Source organism: Cygnus olor, chromosome 4 (assembly GCF_009769625.2).
Source record: "Cygnus olor isolate bCygOlo1 chromosome 4, bCygOlo1.pri.v2, whole genome shotgun sequence".
NCBI classification, from domain to species: Eukaryota; Metazoa; Chordata; class Aves; order Anseriformes; family Anatidae; genus Cygnus; species Cygnus olor.
Window position 1 is genome coordinate 42,887,077 of NC_049172.1, and position 16,646 is coordinate 42,903,722.

The 16,646-nt window shown below is 36.2% G+C and overlaps 1 long non-coding RNA gene across 3 annotated transcripts in view; it reads left to right on the plus strand.

The window, feature by feature from the left end:
- Nucleotides 1-16,646, plus strand: part of LOC121069259 — a 34,019-nt gene that overhangs the window by 10,701 nt on the left and 6,672 nt on the right. For all 3 annotated transcript variants that reach the window (XR_005819361.1, XR_005819362.1, XR_005819363.1), the window contains exons 2-3: nucleotides 14,596-14,766; nucleotides 15,278-15,361. This is a non-coding gene — a long non-coding RNA (uncharacterized LOC121069259). The remainder of the gene's footprint in view (nucleotides 1-14,595; nucleotides 14,767-15,277; nucleotides 15,362-16,646) is intronic.

Below are 16,646 nucleotides of genomic sequence, written 5' to 3' on the forward strand. Positions count from 1 at the left end.
ATGAAAACCATGAAAATTTCTTTAGAAAAGCTTAAAAAACACACAAAAACATTTCAAGATTGCTTGGTCAAATATACATAATTTAGTGCCATTTTTATTTACTATTTATTAATAATAAAAATATTTTCTGGTAATTATAACTTTTTGTTATTATTATTATTATTACAACTAACATTTTGTCCAAAGGAAAGTAAAGTTCATGGAAAAAATTATTCATGCATATAGGATTGGAGTAGTATGATACTGAGTCACTTTACCAAATTGTGAGTACAACGAGAATACTGTGTAAAATTGGACATGAATGCAGTACATTCAAGATGATCACATCAAATACTTTTGCACAAATTATGTAATACGCAAAAAAGATTTTTTATGAAAAAAAAAAGTCATTCAGTCATTCAGTCTTCTCTATTGTTCATTTGAGATCCTTACCATCAATGGGTAGTACAGAAATGCATTTGAATGCTTCTGTAAGAAGAATACTGTAAACATGCAGCAGTTCAAAGCTATTGTATTTCCTTTGACCCTACTTTTCAAATTTTGAATGTGAAAACTAAATTGAACCAAATGGCTAAAGACGCTGCCAAGATGCAATGGTCTTTCATGGCTGTTGTGAGATATACATATAATGCAAAATGTCCAATGAAATGAAAATGCATTTGCCTAGGAAAGCACAAGCATCGAGCTCCTTTAAAAAAAGTGAAAGTTCTTTCCATGTTATAAATACAGTAGAGTATCCCCATAAGACCTTGAGAAGAAATGAATGTTCCCAGGTGCCCCTAAGATTGTTGAAAATACTGAGCAACTTTGAAGACTTAATATCACAGATCCTCCACATAGCTGTCCCTCTGTGCACTCTTGCATCTGCACATAAATACACCTCACCACGTTAAATTGGATTGTAGATAAATAATGTGATTATTTGTAATGTGATACTTGATTCAATAACTCACATCATCTTTTCCAGCTCGATGCTAGTTTTGTTCTATGATCCTCTGAATCTGAAGAGGAGACTGGAGTATAGAAATAAATTAACCTAAAAAGATTACAATTGTATGCATTCTGCTAATAAGTAAGAAAAGTAAAATGAAACTGCCAATTTTCTTCATTAAATTATCCCTTAAGATTTGTTTGACTACATACCGTGAGTTAATTTTAAGGTTTGTATTTTTTTTTCTAGGGGAAATCTTTCTGAAAACAAAACACAAATAAATGTGATGGGAAGTTCCTGAACTTCCAGAACTGCAGCAGGAAATATTTGACCTTAATAGACCTCTAACTGTGATGTTTTCATCAGGGAAAGATATCAGTAAGCAGTGTCTACAGTAAAAGTGTCTTACAACAGCAGTGTGGAATTTTAAACAAAATATGTCAAGAGTAATTAAAATCAGAACAATGATCCAGCCTTGGTTAACATTACCACAGAAACAGTCTCTACCAAAACAAGAAACAGCCCCCTCTCCCTCCCTCCAAGATTATAAGAGACAGTGAGCATCTTGTTTAAGGAAATTTAGAAGTTTAAAGTTTATGTGCCTTTATGTCCATCATTTATTCCACTTAAATTTACAGTGTGCATATTCACTTTTTTTTTTTTTAATTTCACAACATGCAATAAATAAATATTGAGAACATTTCTGTTGTGCAATAAAATTTGATTATTGACATTTTTAAGGCAGATACTTAAACCTGTGGAAAGTTTGGAAGGGAATTTCCTTATGTATTATACCAAAATAAAAAAGTGTTTCTATTTATTCCATGGGAGCACAAAAAGGTTTTCCTGAGAACCAGCAATAAATAAGTAGACAACAAGAAATAAAATAGTATCTTCAATTTTGAACTGCCTTAGACCACTCAAGACATCGTTGTGGCCTTGCTATCGATGGATCAAACCACTTGGGGATAACAGTCCAAAAAAGTCCAAAAAATTTCTAAGGGGCAAACCCTTCTCTCAATGACTATATCAAGTTGCCTCAAAGCCCCCAGGAGCCACTGCTTGTCTTGAAGAACAAGGGATGGGACATGAAGTTATTGTTGAACACCTGGTTGAGTTTAGACTGTTCACATAACTAAAAGACCACCTTCCCCATTCTATGAAGCTTTGGTACCAAGTACCCCGAGGGAACCAATGGTTCCTAATTGCCCAAATAGAAGCACCTGATGCCCCCACCCCATCCCTTGCCTCAGGGACTATTTCAGCCCAGCCCTGGCTCTAATCCTGGTTTGAGTGGTGCTGTGAGGGTGCCTGCTCCTGGGGCTCTTCCCAAATTATTGCTTAGTCCTCCTGGAGCAGTGTGCTGGCTGCTAAAGGCTGAGGAGAGCTGTTTTGGGGTGCTGGAGTCCTCTGCCCTGGGCTGCTTGGGTAAATCCCAAGGTTGAAGGGTATTGAAGGTAGAGTAAAACTAAATGCCACTTTGATAGAGAAGAGATTATAACTGCTGAAAGTATATAAGTTAATGTTATGGATTTGTTTTATATTGTAAAAGGATATCATCCTGAAGAGTGTTACTAAAATTTATGTTGTGAAACTTTTTTTAAGGAACTGACTTCCTAGATTAGGATGGCTACTTAAGAAAGACCTTATGATCTAGTTCCCATCACAGCACAGCCTTCTTGATGCTCAGGCTGATAAATCCTACTGTCCATTTTTTCCACTTAAAGCCTTACAAATATTCCAAGAGTATAGCAATGTGCCATTTGCATTTTTTTAAGAGTTATGTATTTACTGGCATAAGGAAGAGTTTTCTGGAGTTCATACATTGTTTGAATTCTGCAGCTCTGAATAGTGACTCTTTTGGCTCTCATCTCAGAGTGTGCTGAAGGCAGATTCAAACCACATAAAGAAAAATCTTGACAAGTACAAGATCAAATTATTATCTTTTTTTTCTCCCTCAAAAGCATCAGAGGAAAAGTTATGGCTTTGATTATTTTTAAACATAAGACTGCTTAATGAGCAAAGTAATCACAACTTATAAAATTTATTTGTATTCTTAAGGAAGAAAAAAGCCTCTTTAGATTTTTTTTTTCAAGTTCAGGATGAAGGCTTTACTTTGTATGAAAGAGAAATAGCAATTGAAGTTGTGCAGTCTCCACCATTTGAATTAAATCAAGATTCCACTGGAGATCTTCCAATGTTCTGTCTGGAAAACTTGCAGGATATGTAGCTTTAAGATCTTTTTTCATTTTGTGTTTTGTTTTGTTTTCCTTTTACTTGCATTTGCTAATGTAGAATAAAATCCTTACTGCCATAAACTGCTTTAAGAAGTAATGATGTATGGATGTCATGAACTGATGAATCACGCAAAGTACTATTTAAAACCTTATGTGGTATAATTCTTTCTTAGCTATCTAAGAAAGAAGCTAAGTTTCTGAGGCAAATGTCATCATTTGCTCATCTGAATAAGCCATATGACACAATAAAAACTTGAGAGATAAAATACCTAGATGGTTGATTAGTACAAAGACATGCAGAAAACGTATTTCAGATATTTTTTTTCCAAGATGTTCCTAATGAAAAATCTTATCAATGGGATATCATCAGGCACAGTTTCTCAAAAGGAGCCATGGAGATTTAGAATTTAAATGAAATACTTTGTGGTTTTCAAAATCATGACTATTAAACCCTGAACTCATAACACTTTGGGATGTTGTTCCTGTGAATAGTGTACAAATTCCTTCATGCAGTTGAGCTGACTCATTGTTTTACATGAGCAGGAGGAAGGGTGTGTGTGTGGTCAAAAGAGCTTTGGAGCCTTGATAGGTATGCTGCATATTTACTGCTTCAGCAGTCTTGCTATGTATTCTGCATTTTTGATATGTTATACTTAAAATAAGTCACATGAATAGAAACATTTGTCTATCTCTGCAATGTTTGTCCTGTAGGAAACAGAAAAATGAGAGGTTGTTAGCCATCGTGTTAGATGGACTAAAATGTACGTAGGGAAAGCTTAGTGCTTACAACTGGAGTTTGAAGGCTACTACATTCACCACTGTAAATTGTAAAGCAGTGTGCTAAATGATCAGCTGTAACTGAACAGAATTTTCTAGTAAGTGGAAGGGCAAATAGTGCATTCCTGCCATAGCACTTCAGTCATGACTTGGCCCTTTCCTCCTTCATTAGGTAGGCTAACAAGTGGATGTCAGTTTTATTCACTTTCATGTGCACCAATACCTGTGGTTGTTACTGTATTTCAGTATAAGGTAAACCTACATGATAACATCTGTAATGAATGTCTCTCTGCATTCCTCAAGGGAAAACATTTGAATGAGCTTGTTTCAGTTGTGTGGCTCTATGAAGCGAAGGGAGCCAAAAAAAATGAAAAAGGTGCTTCAATGGTGGAGGGTGCTGAGGTTTGAAATAGGCTTTAATTCTTCTGGAAATAAATTTTCTGTTCTTTAGACTGCCTTCCAAGAAGGCTACAGGCTGAGATCAATGCCTTCAGCTGGCTGCAGTTCTGATGAAAGCCTGTGAGGAGTGGGAGGAATAGCCCATATTACTTCATTCCTTGCATGTTTTGAATAGCACAATTGCACTTTGTCTTCGCCACCAGTCTTTCCCCTGGAAGATCTTGCTCCCTTTGCAGTATGTCAGTCTATGGAAAGCTGCTGCTTACTTGAATTTGAAGTAGGCAAATCAAAGGAAGAAAGTTGGAAGCTGACAGCTGTGGCTGGTGATGTAAGTGCAGATATGGAGCTGGAGCTGGCTGTGATTTCCATCAGCCTCTGTTGAGTGCCACCCCTCTGCAGCAGGGCTGGAAAGGCACCAGCCACATTGCTACTGAAAAAATGCTGCAAGATAGCCAGCACAGGGGGAAACCACAGGCTGGGGAGAGGTTACAGCAGGAGAGTGGGGAGTGAGTGGGGCCTGAGATGCTTATCGTGGCTATCTGAACCTGGAGGACCTACCAAACCAGCCTTTCAGCTAATTGCATCTCTCCCTGCCTAGAACGTTTCTATTAGGAAAGAGATGACCTGATGTTTTGGGTGTTTGCAAGGGAAGGGTTGACTCCCCTTTATGCATACACAGCTACACCACCCCAAGGGATCATCCCTCCTGAGATCTGATAGAGCACACAAGAAGGGCCTCCTGCTTGCAGGGTCCAAGAAGGAGCACATCATGCCTCCTGCTGTCCTTGGAGGTGTAATTAAAGTAATTCTTGTTATTCCACTGGATAGGTTCAGGCAGCCAAAGAATTGGAAGCAATACTGTATGACATATAATTTAGCCTATTCAACCTGTAAAAGAGGACACTTGAAAAAGTAATCCATGTGCTTTTTTTTTTTTGAGATACATCAGCAATGTTTGGAGTCAAAATGTAGTAATTTCACTGCCAGGAGTACCTCCTGTCTTCTGAGTACAGTAATTTTGTTAAAGGGAAAATGTTCACTTAAAAACAGCCTAATTGATATTTCTGCCAGACATTTCTGAAAATGAAAGACCACATCTACAAGAGCACTTGGGAACCTAAAATTTCAAACGTTTCTGATGAGATTCACAGAAACACCAGAGCAAGTAGGTAACAGGCAAAAGTATTCTATCAGTCCCACTTTGGATTCACTTTTATCTTTTAAATTCTACATAATTTTTAGGAAACTTTAGGCAACATGAAAAACTAAATTGTTCCTTTGAAATTAGTCAGCAATAGACATGCATTTTTTATATTGTGTACAAGATACAAGATTTTATATTGTGTACAAGCAAAGGAGTTAACCGCTGTAGTGATTATTTGATAGTGGATTGAGAATGCAATTTTTCATGCAGTTTCTCAATAAGATGCAGAATTGCAAAGCCATTTAGATCTTTCTAGAAATAATTTGTAATATCCCTTCTTACTGTTATTTAAAAAAGAAACATTCAAGCATCTTCACTGCTTTCAAAGTGCACCTGCAAAATTACTCCAATACTGATTGAAACAGTTAATAGCTCTTTATTTTTTACCCATGGCAAAATTCCAATTTGTAATGTAAGTACTTTTAAAAATTCCAGTTTTAGGAACCTGAACAATATTTTGTTTGACATATTGACTTGCCAAAGACAAGAAGAATGTTGTAATAGATGTTTAATTTGGTCCTTTTACATGAGCCATACAGTATAATCTCTAAAGTTGGAAACTGTTCAGAAGGGTATAGCATCTGACAATCTGTTATACTAACTTCTGTCATTAGTGAAAAAGCCAAACTGATTAACTTTCATTCTGTTGCAACTCATCCTTTTCTCTGCATAAGTGTACTTATATTTTAATATCCTCCTTAAGTTACTCTAAATCAAGGTAGGGATAAGGCCCAAAAGCCTCTTAGGACTGAGTATATAATACTTCACTCCAGTAGAAGCATGGGTAGAATAGAACAAATCATTGTCAGAAAGATTATTAAAATCAAGCTTCAGTGCCTTAGTCATGTTCTAGAGTTGCTTCCGTAGGTAGTGAAAACAACCAGTTCTTGGTATTTCTAGATACTCAAAACACTTTCTTTTCTAGATTATTTTTTCATGTCTTTTCTGTATGCACCAGGAAGATATCTAAGATCCAAAATACTAGAAACACAATTCCTAAAGCATATATGAGCATGCAATCTTAATGCTGTATGTGATTGAAGGTATTCTCAGATGTACTTTTGAAAAGTGAAACTATTGTTGCAGGAACAAGACAAAACAAAGGGAAAGAAGGAAGGGAGTTTTACTTTATTCCCCAGGGATTCTCTTCATCCTGGAAAAGGTATTTACCCAATATAATATCATTAAATCACCTGTCCCTGCAAGTAAGCTCATAAAATCCAGGCAATTAGCAATGTTGATTGTAGACATTAAAACAAATGGAAAGGAAGGGTTTCTTTTTAAACGATTCAATTAAAAATAAAAGATGTAAAATACTCTGGCTGAAATACTCTGTCCCTTATTATGCAAAGGGTCTGAGCAGAAAAGCATAATCACTTCAGTATATTATTACTCATTTAGTTGTACAGGGCTTTTCCCTATGAGGAAAGGGTTTTTCGTTGGCAGAACATAGTCTTTACCCATCCTCTGCTCCTTAAAAACCACTCAATACAACTATACTTGTAAAGCCTGACTTATGAGAGCTAATGCTTAAAATGATCCAGTAAGATCATTTCACTATTACTTTTCACAATTATGTGATGTACTTGTTAGAAATTGCTTGGTTTCTATCTTTAAAAAAGCTGCAATTTCCAATGATGGTGTTAGAAACCTAAGTTATAATAGAGGCTTAATGCATATGCTGCACAATAACAGGTGGATTCAGTTCTTCAGGGGAAAAAGTAATATAAAGATTTAAGTATGATTTTCAAATCCCAGAAGTGTAAAGATATAAGAATATTTCTTAGGACTTCTTGACAAGCCAGGAAGTCACATTAATAATTGGTTTTGGAGCAAATGAATTATCTTACATTTTAATTGTAATATGGAAAAAAAATCTAGCCATTCTTAAGCTGTTCTTTTAAAAATTTCTATGTCTATCTACTGCTGAGGACCTAGGTATCTCTGGATGATCCCTTGATATTTAACCATGCATTTCTTTAGCCTTATCTTCAAATACTTTATTTTGGAACTGGGAGCATGCTTCACTGCTTGACTTGAACAGAGAAACTCTTTAAAAGTTTTTCTAATGAGTCTTCCTAAGACAAGCATGTCTCATGCAATCGGGCGTTCTTCATGAATGTATGTTTGCCTGTCCCCAGCTCAGTCAGTACTTGTGAATTCATTAACCACTTTAAATTGGATCTCATTGAAGAGTAACAGCCCTAGTAATGCAAAATTCTCACAGGTTCTATGGAAATAGATGGCAGAATATTAAAAAAAAAAAAAGTGTCCAGAGTGAAGGAAGGGTTATAGTGTGAACTGGACCCAAGATAGTTCACACAGGAGAAACATGAATATCTAGCTGATATGGAAACCTTTGATTATTACATTTATTAGAAAGCAAAGCTGAAGTAAAACACATTTTATCATTTCATTGCTTTAATATACTTGCAATTAGCTACTTGATTAAAGTATTAATCTCTGCATTTGGTAAAGCATGTACTTCTCTACCACGTCAGCATGATCCAGTGCTATTGGTCTGACCTGGGGAGATAGGTTTACATTCCAGCTCTGACCCCTGTGTTGAAAAGAGGTTTTAAAGGAAGTACTTTTTCCAAAGAGAATGGAAAATGTTTGTGGAAGCAGGTAGAAGAGCATCTGTGCCATTAGACTAATAGAAATAAAGACCTGAAAGATCGATCACTGTAACTGAGATGTGTGATGTACTATCCACGGCTGGCTGTAGTGGTCAGTTGTGGGTCATTCCTCAGTGCTGTTCATTCTCAGTTTGTGCAGACCTACCTAGCTGATATGAGTTAAATGTACGAGTTTTCCATGACTGAAAGACGGCAACTTTTTCTGAGATTTCATTTTTCTCTTCTGCCATCTACTCTGACTGTTTTGCTTCAAAGGTTGCAGGAATGTTGTGACTGATTTGCTTCCAGATGTTTGATTCAAAGCTTTTTCCCATAGTAACTAGTGTTACCTGACAATGCTTAAAGGAAGATTTTAACATGCCCTAGAAGTATTTTATTGGTTTTCTTTTTTCTTGTAAAACCTGGAGTCTTCTAATCCTAAACTTATGTCCAGTCAAATAACTCCTTTCCAGCAAGTAAACAAAAATAACAAAAGATAAAGTGGGCGTATAACAGGAATTGGGATCATCAATACCTAGCAGTCAACCAGACACAAGTAAAACAAGTTGCAGGCAAATGTCATACCATTACCTGATGTTAGATACTCAAATGTCATCAGCAAGAGCCCCTTCTTGGTGTGAATGTGAAGTTTTTGCTGACTTACCTGGAAAGACTGAGCGATGGTTTATCACTCCAAACTATTTTGATATGATTTTTGCATAAAGATGATAACCATACTTTCCAATCTTTTGGGAGACTGCTGTTTTAGACCACTTATTATGTAGGTGGTGGGTTAATCCTTAGCTGATGTTAAAGAAGCATGTTTCTGCTCATGTTTATGGAGGTAGACAAGTTTAAACTGCTTTAAGAGTTGGATCTATGCTTTAATTGCAGTTAAGTGTGTAACAAGGGCAAGAGAACTAGTTTTTGCATTAGAAGAAAGCTATCTTGAATTGCCAGAAGTAGGGTGTGAGTTCCATCTGAACCAGAACATTAGTGTTTTCTTTCCAATACCTCACTCCAATCCTGGGGAAAAAAAAAATAAACTCCAAGACTTACATTAAGATATTTTTTAGATTTTTCTTGGATACCATGAAGTAATTTTAATTTTTTTGTTGCCTTTGGGATGAACATAAGGAGTAGTAGTCCCACTCGGCATCTGTCAAAGTATTTCCTCAGAAGTCTGCAGGGCTGTTACCCAAAATTCTGTTCACACATTCACACAGCTCAGCTCTCCTCCTTGCCTCCTAGAAATAATGATTGATTTAGAGGGCCAGGTCCATGTTCTGTGTTTAATTAAAGCCTACACTGTCCTCCTTTTCACCATACTGTTTTTCATGTCCCAGAACTCTTTACAGAGTGCATAACTGGTCTTGTAATTAAATTCCCCATTTCCAAGATCTTTTCTTACTATTAACCATGGTTTTTCACCTTTACAACAAAGTCTTCCAAATCCATATCCTTTAGTTGGACTTCATGTTTCCCTGATAAAGCTTACTGATTTTTCTACTGTCTCATTTTTCCGATTATGAGGACCTTCAGTGTATCAATACACAGCTCTTTCCCAGACACCCTGTAGCAGTCCTATGGGTCTTTTTTATGATCATAAACATCCTTCCAGATTTTCCTGTGTTTGGCTTCTCTATAGCCCACCAAAATGCATACTTATGTCCTTAAGTCAGCCTTTTAATTACCTCCTTTTCTTTTTTTTTAAAGATGTCCTTGTTCTTGAAACTGCACTGCTGTATGACACCTGACTGGAGTGCATACCCTTACCATTTTCCAGGTATATAATTTTGCTAACCAGCATCTATTTACCATATCTAGGGAGTGATGATGTTCTCTGAGTGCTGATTCATAAACATTTCTCAATTTTACAAAGCTGATGTGTTAAGGGGCAATCATTAAGCAAAGATTTGTTGGCGAATGCTCTTTCTTTACCAAGCACTTCATAAAGTTTTCCTATTTGTATTGACCAATAGACCATGGCGGAACAAATTTAATATCAAATTAAGTTTTAAAGGGCTTTCAATTTCAATATAGATTCATAGAATTTTATGTATGAAAATATTTAATATATACAAACTGATGAATACATGCTTATATTTAATATGGAAAAAAATCAACTTTAGAGATCCTATTAATAGGTGTCTATAACTGATCCTGAGTATCTTCAGTACAGGTATCTCTTCACGGAATAACCTGGGTTCTCATAGCTGGACAAATACTTTTGTGTGGTGGGTAAACATGCATTAAACTTCTGTCTGCACATTTCCTCTGGTGCAAACGTGCATACATATGCTAGATGTTACTGCACATGCAAATATGCAAATTGTTATTTAGGATACAAATCCAGATCTGCTATGTGTATGTTCAGTTTTTAAAGCACTGATAGGCCAATAGGACAGGTGGAACTCATAGATACTTGTCATTACACCTGTGAGTGGGAATTAGAACCATATTTTAATAGTCTGTATGCTTTATCTAAAATACATACGAGGAAGCATGAAAGTTATCAGAAGGTTACTTTGGGCTGCAGCTGCCATTCTTCAAAATTAAAACTTCACAAAGCAGTTTTAAAATGCCAATTTTAATGCCAAAGTATTCATTAAAAATGGCATTATGGTGGTATTTTATTTTCAGACCACCACAGTGAAAACAATTAGTGTAGCTTAATCCATTTTTCATCCACTTTTATCTTTGTCTTTACTTTGGCTCTTCAGTATGGAAAGAAAACATTGAGTTAGACCATCCCCTCTGCTTCAGCTTCTACTCTAAGAATATAATTGTTAATGCTAAAAAAAAAAAGAGCAAAGAAATAGCAATAGTATATGTAAACAGACAAATTTGAAAAGCATCAGATGTTCTTACTTTCAAAGTATCCTATCATTTTGAAAAAATGACTGTAAAAAATTATATTGTCCTTGCAATTTCAGTCTTTCTACCTTGACTTGCTAATAGGTTTTTTTAATTGTAATGAGCACAGCTCAAATAATCTGAAACTGATTGAAAACAAAACATTAGTTTTATTTCACTGTCCAATTTAAATGAAATATCTAAAATAGCAAAAAAGCTTAAGTAGGAGAGCTAATTTAAATTAGCAGAGATGCTATTAGTAATAGAATATATTAATAATAGAATATACAACTGTCACTGGGAATCATGGTTACTAAGTGGGATTCAGCCCAATGTTGAACAATCTTCTGATTGTTCTGTATGTTCAAAACATTGATAATGCAAGGTATGATTAGAATTAACTGACCTGTGATAACAACACTTTAATAAATGCTCTTTTTTTTAAAGACTGGCATAGGAGGATATTCACTGACAGCAGCAAAATTTCTACATGCAACGTTTCCCCGAAATCATGGCGGATTATTTTTCCCACTGAATAAAGTAATCCCAAACTACCTGGCAATGGTGAAGAATGACAGACTTCCTTGGGATTTTACTTCTGTAGCTACTCTAGTTAATAATTATGCAGTTATTAGTATGAAATGAAAATGTCACTTTGATGTTGTTCTTAATGAAGCAGATTTTCATAAAGGTGACAATGTGCCTTGCTTACAAACCAGCACAATGACAGTCATCATGTATCTTTTTTGTGGCGACTGGTGTGGTCTAAATTTTCTACGCTCTTAGGAACAGCAGAACATGTGTTTGAGTCATCTGGCTCTATAATCAGAACATGAATATAATTATATACACGCACTGCTCTGACTCCATACCCGCAAGGGCTGCTGCTGCTGTGCTCTCCCAGTTGCAGCTCCCTGCTCTGGGGAACCCATGAAAGGACTGCCTTTACATCAGGGTCTTGCTCTCTTCCAGAGCTAGAAACAGTTCCATCTCAGGCCTCAGTGAAGTTAAGGAAAATCAGGCTCCACAGTCTTAAAATACTTGCTTTGCATTGTAACTCCACTCATACCCGTTATCCCATCTCCTACCCAAATGTTATGTATAAAAACAGGCATTGGCTTCGAGGTAGTTAGGAATCAGATATATTGAATTCATTACAATGTTAATACAGTTAATAATGTTCCTCAAAGCTGAATTACACAACTAATCCTACGTTTACAGAGATAATATTGGAGCTGTCAAGCATCAATATTGTAGAACTCAGCATCAGGCAATGCAGTGTTTACTGAAAACTTACATTATTTTGCACTCATCAGCTTGGCTTAAAACTTTGTTTTATTTTTGTTTTAACTGCACATTGTTCACTAATCTATTTCTCTTTAAAAGTACCAATGCAAACCCCTCTTTTGATTTGGCTAGCAGTTTTGGAGTTGTCTGTACGTACACTGCAAACATACTTAGCCTTTCCAGTATCAACCACCTACCTTCTAAGCATCTGATTAATCTATCTAATCTATGGCATTCAAAAAGTACCTATTGCCATAGCATTATTAAGTTTCACAATAATAAATTGATTTCATTTGGAGAGCTGTACTCCTCATAGTGTGGGTGGATCTCAAGGAGTGTTTAGAAAATCAGGCTTGCCAGTAGTGGAGCTAATGGCTGTAACCCTCTGAGAATGCAAAGTGCTAAAGAACATAACCAGCCCATGCAGATGGCTATGGTGAACAGCTTAAACCTAGAGAGAGAAAAAAAAAAAGCATGAAATTAGAAATAAATATTTCTACTAAATGAAAGCATACAGTTTTGCTGGGTGATAAAGCTGGGACAGCTGTCATGGTCAGGGCTGCTCTTGTGTACTGCTCACATCTGACTTTGGTTTATGTCAATAGGATTATAAACTGTGCAGTCTAGCAGTTGATACACACAAATGCTATTACCTCCAGTAATAAGACTCTGAATTAGTAACAAAACACTTAATCTTCTTCCACTGAGTATAATGCTCTGAATGCAGTGCAAGAGAACCTGGATAAGACTAAAACTCCTAGAAAACAGCTACTTTGTTTGCTTTTCTTAAATGGTTGCAAAGTATAAAGTGTCTGCAAGTTCCTGTTTTACTAAAATTTCACTGACTTTCAATCAGCAATTTCTGAAATTGGGAACACTTGTCAAAGTAGGAAAACAATTTTGTTTTCTATTAGAGCAATTACACTATGGGCTCAATAGAGGGACATAAATTGCGGTTTTAAATTAGAAAGACTTGAATTTGTTTTCCTTTTTGACAAAATCTGACTCAACTTCCGATAAACCTGATTTTAACCTGTTACTATAAGGGTAATAGTGATTACTCCATTAGAGGTTAAATGGGAAGAAAACATATTCTGAAAAACGTAGCAAAACAGGGTAGACACTATAATGGGCTCACATCCAAACAGTTTCTTACTGCTTGAGAAATACAAATAGATTTGAAAATAGTTGTGAAAGACTTGTAGCAATGTGATGGCAAAACCATTGATGTTACGAATACAGAAATAGGTCGTGTCATTGATTTCTAGCAACAACTGTAGCATTGTCTATTTGCTGTATACTTTTCTTCAGACTAGTTTCATTACTTGCTGTTACAGTAAGATTGTCTTTACCATGGTGACTAATACCTTTTTTCTATGTATGTCAAAGTTAATCTTCCTGCTGCTCTCCTGTTTCACTTCATTGAATCTCTAGTGAGACACTGGAAGTTCCTTTTCTTGTGCTAAGAATTATTCCCCGGTCTTTAGATAACACGTGTATATGGGTATACACAACTCCAAGCAGTTGCCCTACTGTGACCATGTCACATAAATGGGAACTTATCTTATGCCAGCAAGTAAAAAAAAAATCCCCTTAGTCCTCACACTTCCCCAGTAATTCACACCTGCCTCTTACCAAGATAATTTAATCTGTGGAGGCTTCAGGACTCCATTTATCATCTCTCCCTCTTCTCGTTTACTAGATAGCTAAAGTTATCTCCACCTCCTTCTGCCTGAGTCCCATCACATACTTAATCCATTTAAATCCTTCCATTATTTTTCTTCTGCTAAATCCTCAGCTTCAAGGTCCTATGTGCCATCTCTTAATGTGTCATAACCAGCACAAAGGTACTGGACTCTTTTTGCTAAGACTCGGTAGAGCTCCAGAATAAAGACTACTTGTCTTTTGCCCATTGTTATTTACAACTATAATAAAATAGGCTTTATGCTATTTTTCCTTTTTTCAGTTTACCTGCAGGTTTGGGGTCACAGGAACCCAGCTACAAGAGGTGAATAGGCCGGACTGGTAGTCTGCTTATTTTAATATGACATCTTCAGCATAGGCCCGTGTTATTTTTCAGAACTGCATCTTCAAATTAACGTTTTTTTCTTTTAAACTCAACTATTTGTTTCTGTTACTTTTGTTTTTTAGCCTCTTTTTCTGACTAGATCTGCTTTTGAGAGAAACCTGAAATAAAAGACAAGCCTTGCTCCGCATCCAAATACCCTTAAATCTTTTTGAACAGAGTATTTCATGGTCATAAACCAGATCTTCATCTCTCCTCAGGTTCCAATTTCCTTGCCTGCTCCCTAAGAGTGTTAACAGGGTTTTATGAAGATGCACTCATGGAAACAACCTGAACCGAACCCTTTGTGCTCTAAAGATGTGGCCTGGATTTTGACTTCAGTTTGCATTTCTACGGTGTGCTAATGCAATGAAGAAAAAGCCGGCTATTTGGTAAGGTGTTGAATAGTAGGAGATCATAGTGAACAGTAAAATATTCAGTAATGTATCCTCGCACTCAGTACTGGCAAAGAGCTACTGCAGGGCCATGTTCGTGTCTGTTTGCCATGCTCCCAGTGTACTACACTGGGCAAAGCAAAGGCTGCAGGCCTAACTACTACTCTAACCACTCTGGATAAGTCCATCTCTCTCCATTTACGAGAATGTTTTGCCACTTATTGTAAGAGGGTATTTGTGGAAGCTGTTGGGGTTGTTAGCTTCTCTGAATTTGCAGTAGCTTACTGCATGCTTCAGAGGTACAGAGAAGAATATTCTTCTGAGCGCTGCTTCTGCCTTTTCTGCTTCATGATGTAGTGTTTTCTGTAGCTATATATGCATCTTGACTGATAGTATCTACATGTCTGCAGGCATTTTCCTTTGTAGAACAATTATTTGTGATTTTTTGCAAAAATATTTAATACCCATAGTTCATAGAATCAATTTTTAACTTCTATTTTCTGTTCAGCTTTAGGTACTTGATGAATTTCTCCTGAGTTACCTTCAGCTTTGTAAAGTTATAAGTAAAGCATGCAACTTCTGTGTTTGGCAGGTAAAATTTAGCCCATAAAATACTGTTTTTTGTCATGGTGGGGAAAAAGAAAGTGGAAAAGTTGGTTGCTTTGACATAAACCCTTCTCTTCCAAAATGCATATAAAGTTCTGAAAGGTTGCATAAGAAAACAACTTGATTTTTTCCTTTTTATTCCTTCTATAAAGGAATTATTTGGGATTTTTAAAGTACATTAAAATGGAAGATGGAAAATAGTTTCTTATTTAGGGAAAGTGAATAAAATTCTGCTTATCAAAGGAGATTCATGATCAGACTGAAATTCATTTCCACACTAAATGTAAATGCTTCTTTCAATCAACATTAATTTATCTTTCTCATTTTATTTTCAAAGTCTAACAGCACACTTCTAGGAATATATTTTAGCTTCCCCTTCTGGATCCAAAAATCTGTAATTAATCTAAGCAGACTTATCCAAAACATGCTTTAAAAATTCATCATCTTACTATACATTTTCTGTGCTCAGAAGTCTCTTAGAAAAGGACTAATCAAGTGATTTCATAGATGCAGCAAAGCAGCTCCAAAATCTCGTGTCTTTATCCCCGCTGATTACAACTTGTCATGAACAACTTCATTCACTGAGTGTCTATAACGTTATAGTGGCCTGGATGAAAAAAATACAATTTTTACAATTATTAATCAGTATTAATGTTGTATGCATAAACATAATTCTACAAGCAGCGGGTATAACTTTTCAAAAAAGACTTCAGTGCAGCTATGGAAGATGCTGCAGTAGTGTTTTATCACCTTCCCTCCTGATCCTGGGAACACTGAGGTGTTATATGTGCTTTGGTACTCGAGTCTGCTCATAAGAAAGGTTTTTGAGTATGCCTTATGCAATTATGCCTAACTTTATTCCTTAACATTCCATATTTTCCAAAATGCTGATAACTCCAGAAGCTGAGCTTATAGATGAACTTGTACTTGATAGAGCTAGTTGTAGCCATTGAAATGACTGGCAGAATTACCCATCCCACTTCAGATGGAGCTGGATGATCCCCTGTTCAGGCAAAGTTTAAAAGGACAGGCAAAATCCTGCAATTTTCTCACTCAGGAAAAAAAAAAAAAAAAAAGGATCTGTGGAGCACCCACAAATTTGGAGGAATAGCAGAAGTGCTTAGGGCTTAGTACAGCGAGTGCTTAGTGACCTGGGAGATTTTGTCAAACGGGCAGTTTGCCTCCACAAGGATTGCAGAACAGCGTATAAAATGCATAAATTCACAAATACCAAGAAATGGTCTCACAACAGGGTAAACTACATAGAGAGA